We start from the raw sequence: 16,577 nt of genomic DNA on the forward strand, positions 1-16,577 counted from the left end.
TTAATACACACATGTTGGAATTTACTCTCCTACCCTACAAAACATATATTCTGACCTTTTAATTGCATTTATATTTTGTTTTGGGCCTGAGATATGGGCAGATCTCCATTTGGTGGCCATTTTGGACGCCATCTTGAATTTCTCAGAGAGCACAAGGGGGATTTCCGGGGACTTTTAGTATGTTAGTCCTAAAGGTATTCTGAACATATTCTGAAATTTTCAGCTTGTTACTAATTTGTTCCAGGTATAACCCTATTACTCCTGGGCTAATCAGCCTGCCAGACCACTTAACTATTTGAAAAAGGGAATTCTTGTTTTTAAAAGACAGGTTGTTGAACCAGCACGCCAAGCAGAAAGATAAGATAGATTCAATAAAAGCACGGTAAAAGAGGGTAAGCAAGGTTCGATCAATGTGAAAGTAAGACAGTTTCCTCAGACAATGCAGACGCTGGTTGGCCTTTTTAAAAACAGCTTCACGGTTTACCTCAAATGTGAGCTTGTTGTCAATAATGGTGCCAAGGTATATGTACTTGTCTACACTCTCCACTTTCTGACCATTAATTTCTGTGGGCATCTGATCCTGCCATGTTAAGAATGCCAATAGCGGTAAGGAATAAAATACATTTATGATCATTCCACTGAAAAATTCTCTCTCTGTGCTGATCTCCGAGTGTAAACAGAAACAGGAAAATGCATCCTGATTTCTCACATCATCGTCACTACCGAACCATGTTTGGTTGACTTGGTCATAATTGCAGCAGTAGGGTGGCCAGTTCCTTTCTGCACATTCACACCTATGTACAGGCAATTTAGAGTAGCCAGTTAACCAAAATGCACGTCTTTGGACTGTGGGGGGAAAACAGAGCACCCGGAGGAAACCCACGCAGACACGGGGAGAACATGCAAACTCCACAAAGAAAGGCCCCTATCAGCCATTGGGCTTGAACCCAGAACCTTCTTGATTTGTGAGGCAACAGTGCTAACCACTACACCACCGTGCCGAAGCTGGAAGTTAAGTACAGAATTCGAGAAAAATAATATATTGGTTTGTTCACACTGAACTGTTCTACACCCTCAACGTTATAAATTTAATGCTGCCTTGTTTTTTAAATGCAGTCAAAGTTAAGTCAAAGTTCCTTCCATGCCAGGATCTAGTCTTCCCAGGCAGTCTCCTGTCCCAATACTAACCAGCTCTTTGAGGTGCATGGGTGTGGCACCGATCTCTGTTTCAATAGCCCTCGGCCTTTTGCCTATACAGCTACGCTGCAAAAAATTGAAAACTGAATTTGAGTAGAAAGTCAAGTCAAGTCAACTTTATTGTCAGATATGCTATACATGCTCGACATACAGCACAAATGAAATTTCAGTCCTCTCTGACCCACGGTGCAAACAGGCAATGCAATAAATAAAAATAGAATAACTGAAATAAACAATATAAACAGTATAAACACTCTAGATAAGAAATAGACAGACTAAACACTCACATGTGTGTGTGTATATATATATATATATATATATATATATATATATATATATATATATATATATATGTATATATATATATATATATATATATATATATATACACACGGCTCGAAATTCGCAGTGGTCCGGTCACCTGAGGCAACTTAATTTTTCATTTGGCAGGTAATTCCTGTCCCTAACCAGTCTGGCTGGCTAGTTGAAAATAAAAAATATATATGAAGCGAAGATTCAGACACATCGTCAACTAAAGCCGCCACATATTAAGCACGTGCCGTGTCTGTGTTAATCGATGTGTTTATTGGCAGGACGGAAAATACCAAAGAATTCTGAATCATATCATGTACAGTACGAGTCAGGCTGTCGGTTTTTTCACTACTGTGCATGTATATAACGCATCTCGTTGAATATCGCGGTAATCACGTTAACAAATTCAATAGATGTGGCCACATTATCGCCCATTTAAACACGTGTTTTTGTTGTTGTTTATATCTACATCTGCCAAAGCTACGCTGCGATGTGGAATTTTCTGAAAGGTGTACAGAAACTGCCAGAGACGGGGACAAAGCGACCTCGGTCTGAAGAGGAGAAAAAGGCCGCCGATAAAGCGTACGAGAAGGAGAAACAACAAAGGACTTATAAGCAAACGTGGGAGCAGGGTAGGCCTTGGCTGCGATACGATTTTTATGGAATAATTAATTTTTTCAAGTTGATTCCAAGTCAATATGAAGCTCCTAATGCTTTCTCTCTCATAAATGGTTAAATACAGAAAGCATGTTGGACATATTTTGGGTGCTATAGTCATGATAGTAAGTATCTTTGTTTTCAGTACTCATACACCATGTTGCCAAGTTTTCCAATATATTATTATTTGTTGATATTATATTATGGTGCGGCGGCACGGTGGTGTAGTGGTTAGCGCTGTCACCTCACAGTAAGAAGGTCCGGGTTCGAGGCCGGCAAGGGCCTTTCTGTGCGGAGTTTGCATGTTCTCCCCGTGTCCGCGTGGGTTTCCTCCGGGTGCTCCGGTTTCCCCCACAGTCCAAAGACATGCAGGTTAGGTTAACTGGTGACTCTAAATTGAGCGTAGGTGTGAATGTGAGTGTGAATGGTTGTCTGTGTCTATGTGTCAGCCCTGTGATGACCTGGCGACTTGTCCAGGGTGTACCCCGCCTTTCGCCCGTAGTCAGCTGGGATAGGCTCCAGCTTGCCTGCGACCCTGTAGAAGGATAAAGCGGCTAGAGATAATGAGATGAGATGAGATATTATGGTGCTCTGTGTTGTTCTCATTTATGTATTTAACAACAGTATCAAAATACTCGGGTCTTGAAATAAATGCACATTAGTCATGAACAATGGTAACTACTCTCTTTTGCGTTATTTTGACAGAAGTAAAATTCATACATGAACAAATTTTGGCTAGTTGAGTTTCTGTTTGACGAGTTACTTTGGAAGGTAACTAGTCCGGCTGGCTGGTGAAAAAATATATGAATTTCTAGGCCTGATTTTATATATATATATATATATATATATATATATATATATATATATATATATATATATATAAAATAATGATTGTGTTGAATGTTGAGCTAAAGTCTATGAACAGCATTCTGACATACGAGTCTTTTGTCTCCAGGTGGATGAGGGCTGAGTGGAGGGCAGTGGAGATGGCGTCATCAGTCGAACGGTTGGACTGATATGCAAACTGGAAAGGGTCCAGGGCAGGGGGGAGGGCAGACTTGATATGCTGCATGACTAGCCGCTCGAAGCACTTCATGAGGATGGGACTGAGTGCGACCGGGCGGTAGTCATTGAAGCAGGAGGGAGACGGCTTCTTCGGGACCGGGATGATGGTGGTGGCTTTGAGGCATGTGAGGACAACAGCCTGGCTCAACGAGATGTTGAAGATGTCTGTAAAGACATCTGTGAGCTCCTCGGCACAGTCTCTCAGGACACGACCAGGAATGTTATCAGGACCCGGGGCTTTCCATGCATTTGTCATCCTGAGAGCTCTCCTCACACTGTCTGGGGACAGCATCAACACCTGGTCACGATTATTACTTAATAATCGTGACATTATCTCACTGCATGGACAGATATTTTTACTTGACAAGACATCTTAGAATAAGTTGGTTGCAATCTAGAACTAGGTTTAATGATCTCAGAATTGGTGTCTTGTATTCTTCTAATAGGAAATTTTAGATTGTTTTGACTATTTTCAAGATATTTTCACTTGCTAAGACATCATTTTTTGCAGTGATAGGGTTACAGTGGGGAGCTAGTCCTCTAGTAACCGTGAGAGTTTGACTCCGCTACTCGCATCTGTATTGCAGCATGCCTTGGTACCATTTTTATGATGGTCTTTGGTATGACTCAACCACCATCAGAACTCACAATCTCCCAGTCAAGAGGCAGACATGCTAACCACCAGGCCAGCTCGCGGTCTTTAAATGCAGTGGGCGAATAAAATACCCACAAAAATCATTTTTTCTGTGTCCAGCCTTATCCTTCCTGACCAAATACATTTACATCAAGCAAGAATATTTGTCCACTCCCACTCGCCAAAAACTTGAAAAATATCCCTTTAAGGTACATTTAGAACAGGTAACAAATGTGCGATTAATCGTGAGTTAACTATGGACAATAATGTGATTAATTGCGATTAAATACAACCCCAATTCCAAAAAAGTTGGGGCAAAGTACAAATTGTAAATAAAAACAGAATGCAATCATTTACAAATCTCAAAAACTGATATTGTATTCACAATAGAACATAGACAACATATCAAATGTCGTAAGTGAGACATTTTGAAATTTCATGCCAAATATTGGCTCATTTGAAATTTCATGACAGCAACACATCTCAAAAAAGTTGGGACAGGGGCAATAAGAGGCTGGAAAAGTTAAAGGTACAAAAAAGGAACAGCTGGAGGACCAAATTGCAACTCATTAGGTCAATTGGCAATAGGTCATTAACATGACTGGGTATAAAAAGAGCATCTTGGAGTGGCAGCGGCTCTCAGGAGTAAAGATGGGAAGAGGATCACCAATCCCCCCTAATTCTGCGCCGACAAATAGTGGAGCAATATCAGAAAGGAGTTCGACAGTGTAAAATTGCAAAGAGTTTTAACATATCATCTACAGTGCATAATATCATCAAAAGATTCAGAGAATCTGGAAGAATCTCTGTGCGTAAGGGTCAAGGCCGGAAAACCATACTGGGTGCCCGTGATCTTCGGGCCCTTAGACGGCACTGCATCACATACAGGCATGCTTCTGTATTGGAAATCACAAAATGGGCTCAGGAATATTTCCAGAGAACATTATCTGTGAACACAATTCACCGTGCCATCCGCCGTTGCCAGCTAAAACTCTATAGTTCAAAGAAGAAGCCGTATCTAAACATGATCCAGAAGCGCAGACGTCTTCTCTGGGTCAAGGCTCATTTAAAATGGACTGTGGCAAAGTGGAAAACTGTTCTGTGGTCAGACGAATCAAAATGTGAAGTTCTTTATGGAAATCAGGGACGCCGTGTCATTCGGACTAAAGAGGAGAAGGACGACCCAAGTTGTTATCAGCGCTCAGTTCAGAAGCCTGCATCTCTGATGGTATGGGGTTGCATTAGTGCATGTGGCATGGGCAGCTTACACATCTGGAAAGACACCATCAATGCTGAAAGGTATATCCAGGTTCTAGAGCAACATATGCTCCTATACAGACGACGTCTCTTTCAGGGAAGACCTTGCATTTTCCAACATGACAATGCCAAACCACATACTGCATCAATTACAGCATCATGGCTGCGTAGAAGAAGGGTCCGGGTACTGAACTGGCCAACCTGCAGTCCAGATCTTTCACCCATAGAAAACATTTGGCGCATCATAAAACGGAAGATACGACAAAAAAGACCTAAGACAGTTGAGCAACTAGAATCCTACATTAGACAAGAATGGGTTAACATTCCTCTCCCTAAACTTGAGCAACTTGTCTCCTCAGTCCCCAGACGTTTACAGACTGTTGTAAAGAGAAAAGGGGATGTCTCACAGTGGTAAACATGGCCTTGTCCCAACTTTTTTGAGATGTGTTGTTGTCATGAAATTTAAAATCACCTAATTTTTTTCTTTAAATGATACATTTTCTCAGTTTAAACATTTGATATGTCATCTATGTTCTATTCTGAATAAAATATGGAATTTTGAAACTTTCACATCATTGCATTCCGTTTTTATTTACAATTTGTACTTTGTCCCAATTTTTTTGGAATTGGGGTTGTATTTTAATCGATTGACCAGCCTAATTTATTTATTGTTTAGCATTTTATGATTTTGACTTCAGATGTATTTTCAATAGTCGTACTTATATTTAACATTTCAGCAATATTAATTGAATTTGATGAAGCCCACAGAAGAACTAACTGTTTCCCCAGCAATGTTCTAACTGAGCCATAATTATTACATCTGACTGTACGATGCTTGCATACGGTAAATCAGGCATAAGTGATTGCACTTTAAAATAAGTGATGTTCTTCTGGTGCTCAAATCACGGAGATAAAACAGACGCCCTGATTTACGAAAGAGTTGTGTTTGTAAAAGAAAAAAAAACAGCAAAAAAACGTGTCTTGTATACGTATTTTGAATCTTTTGGCTTAATGCATATATAATTCTGTGTCGAAGCTCATAAATGCAAAAAGCATGTTCACACATTAAATACTAACAGCATTTCAGCAGCACACCTTATTAACATAATGCAAACTTCAGTCTAAACCCATTTATTCATATGCTGTTTTGAACAGTTTTTTTTTTTTAATCATGTCTCTCACAGCCTTCATACTCGAGTCTCGAGGTCAGTTTTATCCTCTCAGGAGTCTTTCCGATATCCGAGCTCACCACAGCTATTGAGAACAATTAGCGAATGCAAAAACCTGAGAAATATTTTTTTCTCTGCTGAATTCTCAGGAGAAAAGTCATACCTCATACAATTGAATTATTCAGTTGTAGATCGCCCTGGATCCATTCACTATCTGGATGCACAATTCACATCACATTATCTCTAGCCGCTTTATCCTTCTACAGGGTCGCAGGCAAGCTGGAGCCTATCCCAGCTGACTACGGGCGAAAGGCGGGGTACACCCTGGACAAGTCGCCAGGTCATCACAGGGCTGACACATAGACACAGACAACCATTCACACTCACATTCACACCTACGGTCAATTTAGAGTCACCAGTTAACCTAACCTGCATGTCTTTGGACTGTGGGGGAAACCGGAACACCCGGAGGAAACCCACGCGGACACGGGGAGAACATGCAAACCCCGCACAGAAAGGCCCTCGCCGGCCCCGGGGCTCGAACCCAGGACCTTCTTGCTGTGAGGCGACAGCGCTAACCACTACACCACCGTGGGATGCACAATTCATCTCACAAATTCGCATGAACTGAGAGAAGGCCATGTGTGTGCTGGAGTGTTTATTTCATGAATATACCTCAGGTGAGGACGCCTTGACTCATTAATACTACCTGATAACATCCATGCCTTCACACACTCCACCTCACATACATATGGCAATGACTTGGACTGCTATAAACCCTCATGTACATCCTGTACAGTACAGGTGTTGATAGGATGTGTGTTGTATGGTCATTTGGGTCGCAATAAAAGACAGGTAAGACCATCAAATCGAGTTCAATGTAAACGTTTTTACCCATGTTGTTGTTGTAGGTGCATTTGTTATAGATGTGTTCCTGTAGGTTGATGGTTTATTGTAGTGGTGTTTGTTGTTGTTTTTGTTGTTGTTGTAGGTGCATTTGTTGTAGATGAATTCCTGTAGGTTGATGGTTTATTGTAGTGGTGTTTGTTGTTGTTGTGTCCCTGTAGATTGATGGTTTATTGTGGTTGTTGTAGATGTGTTCCTGTAGGTTGATGGTTTATTGTAGTGGTTGTTGTTGTATGTGCATTTGTGGTAGGTGAGTTCCTATAGTTCGATGGTTTATTGTAGTGGTTGTTGTTGGTGGTGCTATTGTTGTTGTTGTAGGTGCATTTGTTGTAGGTGTGTTCCTACAGGTTGATGGTTTGTTGTAGATGCGGTGGTTGTTGTTGTTTTAGGTGTGTTCCAAGAGGTTGAAGGTTTGTTGTAGATCCGATTGTTGTTGTAGGTGTGTTCCTATAGGTTGATGGTTTGTTGTAGATGTGGTTGTTGTTGTTGTTGTTGTGGTGGTGTTCCTGTAGGTTGATGGTTTATTGTAGTGGTGTTTGTTGTTATTTTTGTAGGTGCATTTGTTGTAGATGAATTCCTGTAGGTTGATGGTTTGTTGTAGATGTGGTTGTTGTTGTAGGTGTGTTCCTACAGGTTGATGGTTTATTGTAGATGCAGTTGTTGTTGTAGGTGTGTTCCTACAGGTTGATGGTTTGTTGTAGATGCAGTTGTTGTTGTAGGTGTGTTCCTACAGGTTGATGGTTTGTTGTAGATGCAGTTGTTGTTGTAGGTGTGTTCCTACAGGTTGATGGTTTGTTGTAGATGCAGTTGTTGTTCTTGTTGTTGTTGTAGGTGTGTTCCAAGAGGTTGATGGTTTGTTGTAGATGCAGTTGTTGTTGTTGTAGGTGTGTTCCTACAGGTTGATGGTTTGTTGTAGATGCGGTTGTTGTTGTTGTTGGTGTGTTCCTACAGGTTGATGGTTTGTTGTAGATGCAGTTGTTGTTGTTGTTGTTGTAGGTGTGTTCCAAGAGGTTGATGGTTTGTTGTAGATGCGGTTGTTGTTGTAGGTGTGTTCCTATAGGTTGATGGTTTGTTGTAGATGTAGTTGTTGTTGTAGGTGTGTTCCTACAGGTTGATGGTTTGTTGTAGATGCGGTTGTTGTTGTAGGTGTGTTCCTACAGGTTGAAGGTTTGTTGTAGATGTAGTTGTTGGTGTGTTGGTTTGTTGTAGTTGCGGTTGTTGTTGTAGGTGTGTTCCTACAGGTTGAAGGTTTGTTGTAGATGCAGTTGTTGTCGGTGTGTTGGTTTGTTGTAGATGTGGTTGCTGTTGTGATAGGTGTGTTCCTACAGGTTGATGGTTTGTGGTAGGTGTGTTGATGGTTTGTTGTAGATGCTGTAGATGTTGTTGTTGTAGGTGTGTTGGTTTGTTGTAGGTGTGTTTGCTTGTTGTTGTAGGTGTGTTGGTTTGTTGTTGTAGGTGCATTCCTATAGTTTGATGGTTCACTTTAGTGGCATTTGTTGCTGTAGATGGTTCGTTTGTTTGTTTTCATTTCTTTTTTTTTTTTTACACTATAATTAATATGGCCAACGGGTACCAAAATACCAGAAGCCTTCATAATTTCACTCTTGTGTACACAGGCTGAGCCTTGATATTAATTTACAGCCAGCGTCAGCTTCCTGTCTTCGCTATTAAACCAACACACGGATAATTAACACCCCCCATCTCTTATTATAATCAATAACACACCCACTTACAGCAAAAACACTAAATCTGCCATCCCTCTGTTCTTCTTCCTCAGGGTGTAACTCCTACATGTGCCATGTCTTATGCCTGCTATTTGTGTGTATAGTGTACACAAACAGAAAAAAAGAGAGAGAGAGAGAGAGAGAGAGATGGGCTCGTGTATAAACATAAGAGCATAAAAAATTCTTTAAAAATACATAAATCAATCCAAGCTGTAGGAATAAACCTTCATATATAAGGCATAAAAGGCAAAGAAATAAATCAGTCACAGTCGTATGTAACAGAAGCAGGACCAACAGGCCACAAAATTTATTTTAGAGGAGATGACCTCGGTAATATCCACTGTAAGTGCGAAGACAAAAGTACAAAAAGAACTGCAATGCCTCCAGAGTGTGTCACGACCTCCAGGTGGAGAACAAATGAAGGAATAAAGAATGACGGCAAGAACACGGTAAGGCACGAATAGGAAATGCCCTCAACACTGAGTTGTAGCTGTAAGAAAGCAATAAGAAACAAAATTATACCCTCTGGTTTGGCCACGTTAGAGTTTTATATGAAATCTGGAAATTGATAAAGACAAAGGAACATGCTGAGATGATGGATGCATTCAGAATTCATGCACCACATTCATATAAAAGCGTACAGAGTTTAATTCTTTGCAAATGCTCTGTGTTAAGCTTTAATCAATGTGCTAATCTGTTTCCATTTCCAGTATTTGTTAGACAAAGCTAAAATTGTTCCAGTTGTCAAAGCAAATGTTTGAGTGTTATTCCATTTTACAACCCCAATTCCAAAAAAGTTGGGACGCTGTGTAAACTGTAAATAAAAACAGAATGCAATATTTTGCAAATCATGGAAACACTATATTTCATTGAAAATGGTACAAAGACGTCAAATGTTGAAACTCAGAAATTTTATTGTTTTTTGAAAAATATCTGCTAATTTTGAATTTGATGTCAGCAACACGTTTCAAAAAAGTTGGGACAGGGGCATGTTTACCATTGTGTTGCATCACCTCTACTTTCAACAACACTTTGTAAACGTTTGGGAACTGAAGAGACCAGTTGCTGTAGTTTTGAAAGAGAAATCTTGTCCCATTATTGCCTGATATACAATTTCAGTTGCTCAACAGTTCGGGGTCTCCTTTTTCGTATTTTGTGCTTCATAATACACCAAACGTGGGAGCGTCGTGGCTCAGGTGGATGGGGCGCCGTGCCATGGGTCCGGGGACCCAGGTTCGGTTCTGCCCCGGGGTCATTTCCCGGTCCCTCCCTGTCTCTCTCTCCCGCTCATTTTTGTCTGCACTGTCCTATCCAATAATAAGGGTGAAAAAAGCCCCAAAAAATCTTTAAAAAAAAAATAATAATGCACCAAATGTTTTAAATAGGAGACAGGTATGGACTGCAGGCAGGCCAGTTTAGCACCCGGACTCTTTTACTATGGAGTCATGCAGTTTTAATATGTGCACAAAGCAGTTTGGCATTGTCTTGCTGAAAAAAGAAAGACCTTCCCTGAAAAAGATTTGGTCTGGATGGCAGGATATTGCTCTGAAACATGTTTATATCATTCAGCATTAATGATGCCTTCCCAGATGTACAAGCTACCCATGTCATGTGCACTAATGCCCCCTCATACCATCATAGATGTTGGCTTTTGAACTGCACACTGATAACAAGTTGGATGGTCCCTCTCCTCTTTAGCCTGGAGGACGTGGTGTCCATGATTTCTAAAAAGAATTTCTACTTTTGATTTGTCAGACCTTGGGACAGTTTTCCACTTCGCCTCAGTCCATCGTAAAAGAGCTCGGGCCCAGAGAAGGTGGCGGTGTTTCTGGATATTGTTTATATCTGGTTTTAACTTGCATTTGTGGATGCAGTAATGAACTGTTTTCACAGACGATGGTTTTCTGAAGTGTTCCTGAACCCATACAGTGATTTCCACTACAGACACGCGTCTGCTTTTAATTCAGTGTCTCTTGAGAACCTGAAGATCACAGGCCAGTTTTCAGCCTTGTCTCTTGCATACAGAGATTTCTCCAGATTCTTTTAATGATATTATGTACCATAGATGATGTGATCCACACATTTTTTGCAATTTTACATTGAGGAACGTTATTCTTAAATTGTTGCATTGTTTGCCCACGCAGTCTTTCACAGAGCAGCGAACCCGTCCCCATCTTTACTTCTGAGAGACTCCGCCTCTCTGGGATGCTCTTTTTATACCCAGTCATGTTACTGACCTGTTGCCAATTAAACTTTTTTTTTAAGAATTACACAACTTTTTCAGTCTTTTGTTGCCCCGTCTCAATTTTTCTGAAACATGCTGCTGACATCAAAATCAAAATAAGCTTGTTCTCAGTTTCATTATTTGATATGTTGCCTTTGTACCATTTTCAATGAAATATCGGATTTCCATGATCTGCAAATCTTTACATTCTGTTTTTATTTATGTTTTCCACAGCATCCTAACTTTTTTGGAATTGGAGTTGTAAACAAAGCTTTAAAACAACACCATACACAAGTGCCAAAATGTGAAAAGTAACCTCATCTCATCTCATTATCTCTAGCCACTTTATCCTGTTCTACAGGTTCGCAGGCAAGCTGGAGCCTATCCCAGCTGACTACGGGCGAAAGGCGGGGTACACCCTGGACAAGTCGCCAGATCATCACAGGGCTGACACATAGACACAGACAACCATTCACACTCACACCTACGGTCAATTTAGAGTCACCAGTTAACCTAACCTGCATGTCTTTGGGGGAAACCAGAGCACCCGGAGGAAACCCATGCGGACACGGGGAGAACATGCAAACTCCACACAGAAAGGCCCTCGCCGGCCACGGGGCTCAAACCCGGACCTTCTTGCTGTGAGGCGACAGCGCTAACCACTACACCACCGTGCCGCCTGAAAAGTAACCTAAAACAATTTATAAAGCTTTAACGAGAAGTGCAGCACAACGCAATAAACACTCGGAGCACGACAGGTAATGACACAGCACACACTAATTACACAGAACAGCAGGAGTTTAATCAGGTGGTGTGACTGTGCAAAGCTGAGGAGAAAGACGTCCTAAATAACAGCACGTGGACGGTAGGGTGCGTGCACTAGTTGGTGCATTTCATACAGTGCTTTAAACACAGAGCACGATACACAAGCATTTGATCATCATTTATACCTGGAGAAAAAAAAATGCACCAGATGTGTTCTCTTTAACCTTGATTCGAGTTCAGATGACAGAGCCAATTTCTCCAGCTCCATCTTATCTAATTTCTTACATTCACTCTTTTCTTCTGCATCTCCCTTATCTTCATTTCCTCCATCCCTTTTCTGTCTCTTTCCCACTTTCCCTCCAAAATCTCACTGCTGAATAAAATCTCTTCTTGTCAGCATTGCTCCTCAAGCAAGTCATAGCCTGATTTAAACTGTAGAGTCACTTTCAGTCACCACACACACACACACACACGCTTCCCAGCAGAACAGAGAAAGCCTGTAGAGAAACACTGAGCTTCATGTCACGTCTGATTATTCTCAATTTCTATCTCCGTCTCTTTCTCACTCTCCATTAATTTTCGCCCTCGCTGTCTCCCTTCTCTCGTGTCTCCATTACACAGCATATTGAAATAGGAGCCTTTCAGAGCATAGTACTAAAGATGAGAGTCATGCCTGTGGATCAGGAGCATTTTGGATGATAGGAATAAAACATAATAATGGTATGCCATTATAGGAAAATAATTAGTGACAGGAGTGCGGACTTGTTTTTACCACCTGAAATGGATTATTTTCCTCTAACAGCATGTCCTGAAGGGTTTACTTCCTGTTATTGCTGGGTTTCAGTCACATGACTTTTCTTAGCAGTTTTACCGGAAGTGAAATAGCTGGTGGTCTAAACAGCTGCTGTAGTGCAAACAACTAGCGATAACCTATCAGAGTACGCTCGTAATCTAGAAGCCACTGCTCGCTTTAGATATATTCAGAAGATCGCTATGTGCAATGGAATCGACCCGTACAGTCTGGGAAAGACGGATTTGTCATACAAGCTCGAAAACTACCCTTCAGTCGAGTTCCCCGACATCTCGAACTATCTGGTGTTGCAGACGTCCTTCTACACCGCAAAGCAGATGAAAGCGTGGAAGAGTATGGAGGCTTACAACTTTTCTGTATGTGGCTGGGTAAAGGACCTCGGGATCAAGTCGCTGCCGAATGAATCCTGTATTGTTTTTGCCCGTGTAAGTATGGGTTTTTTAAACCTTTTCGTTCATGTCTTTACAACGACGTGCTGCAAGTTGAAGTGTAAACAAACAACAGTTGGCTTGATTCTCACTTGTGTTGGCTCTTATCTCTCAGCTAAATCATTCACAAAGATCATCAGAAACCCCTTTAAAGACCTGGATCTTAGTTCAACAAAACGGAGAAGTGATCACGGCGCATTGTAACTGCATGGCTGGGGAAGAATTTTGTCGCGACCTTCATGCATATGGACTTTGTGAGGAGTAAACAAAGAAACAGCTGGGGACTTTAGCACTTGGTGATTGAAAAAAGTACCGTAAAATAATGGCACGTAGCAAGAAAAGTACTTAGAAAACACTAAGGACAGAGCTGAGAGGGAAATACAAACCTTTCACCAAGTGATCACTGCAAACTCGAGCATGCTTCAACTCGGCTCCTTTCGATTTCAGTGAGAGGTTCAAAAGCCACCTTTCTCGACGTCTTTTTTTTTTGAAATCCTGTGTTCGTTCACCCTTTTTTATTAGTTCATGGGGAACCCTGAAGAAACTTTTATCAGTTTCACAGTTTGATCGATTCGAACAACCTAAACCAACGCAAGCGTAAGGCGTTTTTCATGCGAGCAATGCACCTTCTCCGTACAAACACTTTGTCAACTGAGCTTTGGTAGACCACCAGCTAAAGGTTTGAATAAGTAATGAGGCGGATGTGACGTCACATGAAACCCAGCAATACCCCAGCCAGTGATTGCAATTTATTTTTAATTTATTATGTAATAACACATCATGCTTTTTTAACAATTTATAGCTACATTAAATGTGGAATGTCCAGAAGACAAGTCAGTTCAGCAAGGTCAAACTCAGATTCTCCCTGGGCAAATACACAAAGTGAATCATATATATTTAACATATTCTATCAATGGGCAGCACGGTGGTGTAGTGGTTAGCGCTGTCGCCTCACAGCAAGAAGGTCCGGGTTCGAGCCCCAGGGCTGGCGAGGGCCTTTCTGTGCGGAGTTTGCATGTTCTCCCCGTGTCCGCGTGGGTTTCCTCTGGGTGCTCCGGTTTCCCCCACAGTCCAAAGACATGCAGGTTAGGTTAACTGGTGACTCTAAATTGAGCGTAGGTGTGAATGTGAGTGTGAATGGTTGTCTGTGTCTATGTGTCAGCCCTGTGATGACCTGGCGACTTGTCCAGGGTGTACCCCACCTTTCGCCCGTAGTCAGCTGGGATAGGCTCCAGCTTGCCTGCGACCCTGTAGAACAGGATAAAGCGGCTAGAGATAATGAGATGAGATGAGATATTCTATCAATTAACCCAATAACCAAGGCTCTGAAGACTCCAGTATGATCTTTGTAGGATAAAGAATTGCTCACTGAAACTAGTGTATGCGCCGTTATGTAATATTTCCAATACACATTATAATAAAAGTCATTTTTATGAATGTATTTCTTTGTTTCATACCATTTTATTGAATACCAGCTGCTGTGATGAGAAACAGGATTAGCTAGTTGGGATTTTTCCTGTGCTTCTGAATCGTTTTTAGACGTAAATGTGATCAAGTGCAGAATGCTGGAGTTATTTTTAACATACATTTTAGACCATGATCAAGCTAGCTGTGATACTAAAGGTAGACATCTAGCTAGGCATGCAACAGTATAAATTGTGTGATGATAAATCCGTCCATTATCCGTAACTGCTTATCCTGTGCAGGGTCACGGGCAAGCTGGATATCCCAGCTGACTATGGGTGAGAGGTGGGTACACCCTGGACAAGTTGCCAGATCATCACAGGGCTGACACATAGAGACAAATAACCATTCACACTCACATTCACACCTACGGTCAATTTAGAGTCACCAGTTAACCTAACCTGCATGTCTTTGGACTGTGGGGGAAACCGGAGCACCCGGAGGAAACCCACGCGGACACGGGGAGAACATGCAAACTCCACACAGAAAGGCCCCTGGGCTCGAACCCAGAACCTTCTTGCTGTGAGGCGACAGCGCTAACCACTAGACCGCCGTGCCACCCATGATGATAAATCACAATACAAATTCATGACTACCGGTATTTCAATTGATTAAATAAAAAATTAATCACGATTATTACCAGGTTGTGCAATCTCTTCATTTTTCCAAGCTGTAATTGCATTGTTTAGAACGCAGAGGGTGCAATAACATACATTAGTAGAAATGCATATGCCTTCGCCATAGGTGAAAGTAACACAGCTCTAAAATGTTGTGTGATTGACTGTACAAATAGATTTAACAAGAAATCAGAACTCGCTTTTTACAGCCTGCTGAAAGCTTAAAAAAAGAGCGAGGGGCAAATTGAGGTAGTACAAATATTCATAAGTTTATTATTAACTTTTTCATTTTTAATGAAAGAAATATTTCAGTTAATAGGCTATTACATTTTACCTTTACTAATGTGGGTAAATAATTTTTGGTTATTAAGAAAATGAAAAGGTTTTTTTTAATAGAAGGATTATTTGATGACTAAAGAATAGGAAAATAAATGTTGCAAATTTTTTGGTAAAAATATTTTTCATAATTTAATGTTTTTTAAAAATATCATGGGAAAACTGAATCATGAATTGAACCGAATCGTGAATTGGGTGAATCGTTACATGCACACCGTATGTCTAGCATATGTTAGAAATTTGCGAGGAACCTGGAGGCACTTAAAGAATCTTCAGCTCAGTTTATCTCAACAGAAGGATTTCACTGGCCCAGATCTACAGATTCAACAGGCTCAGATACCGTATCTCCAAGACAAAGGAGAAGAGAGAAGGTAAAGGAGCAGCCTGTGTCTGAGAGTACCATCACCTCTGACCTTGCGTTGTTCAGTCACAGTAATGCATCATACCAAAACACAAGAAATGAAAAATACAGCCTTGACATCATCTGCAGATGAAGATCCATGAACATACTTTCAAACGATTACAGCTAAGCATCCAAGACCCCTCTCAGGACAATTCACTCATCAACACCACCTGAATAAGAAGACGTGAAGAACTTCACATTTCCCATAACCCAACAGTCTAAATCTGAGTAGCTCGCATGAATCTTTGAGTTGTGCCTGGGTTCATTCCTATGTCACTGTCTTGCATCACTCAACAGAAGAAATCAAAAAAGACTTCAAATAATTCACAAACCTTTCTTTGGGTGCAATCAGTTTGATGTTGTAGACATAAGGAGAGACTTTGAGAGATTTGTGTGCTAGAAATTAAAGAATGCTGATTGGCAAAGCTAACAAGTCTCTCTCTCTCTCTCTCTCTCTCTCTCTCTCTCTCTCTAATCAGAGGAAATTTCTAGAATTATTCTATCCACATTCACTGGATATGAGCAATCGCGTGCTCTGATTGGCTACTCTACTACTAGGATATCAGCTCATATACCATGAGTAGAGAAAAACAAAATGGCGGAACGTG

Source organism: Neoarius graeffei, chromosome 20 (assembly GCF_027579695.1).
Source record: "Neoarius graeffei isolate fNeoGra1 chromosome 20, fNeoGra1.pri, whole genome shotgun sequence".
Lineage (NCBI taxonomy): Eukaryota > Metazoa > Chordata > Actinopteri > Siluriformes > Ariidae > Neoarius > Neoarius graeffei.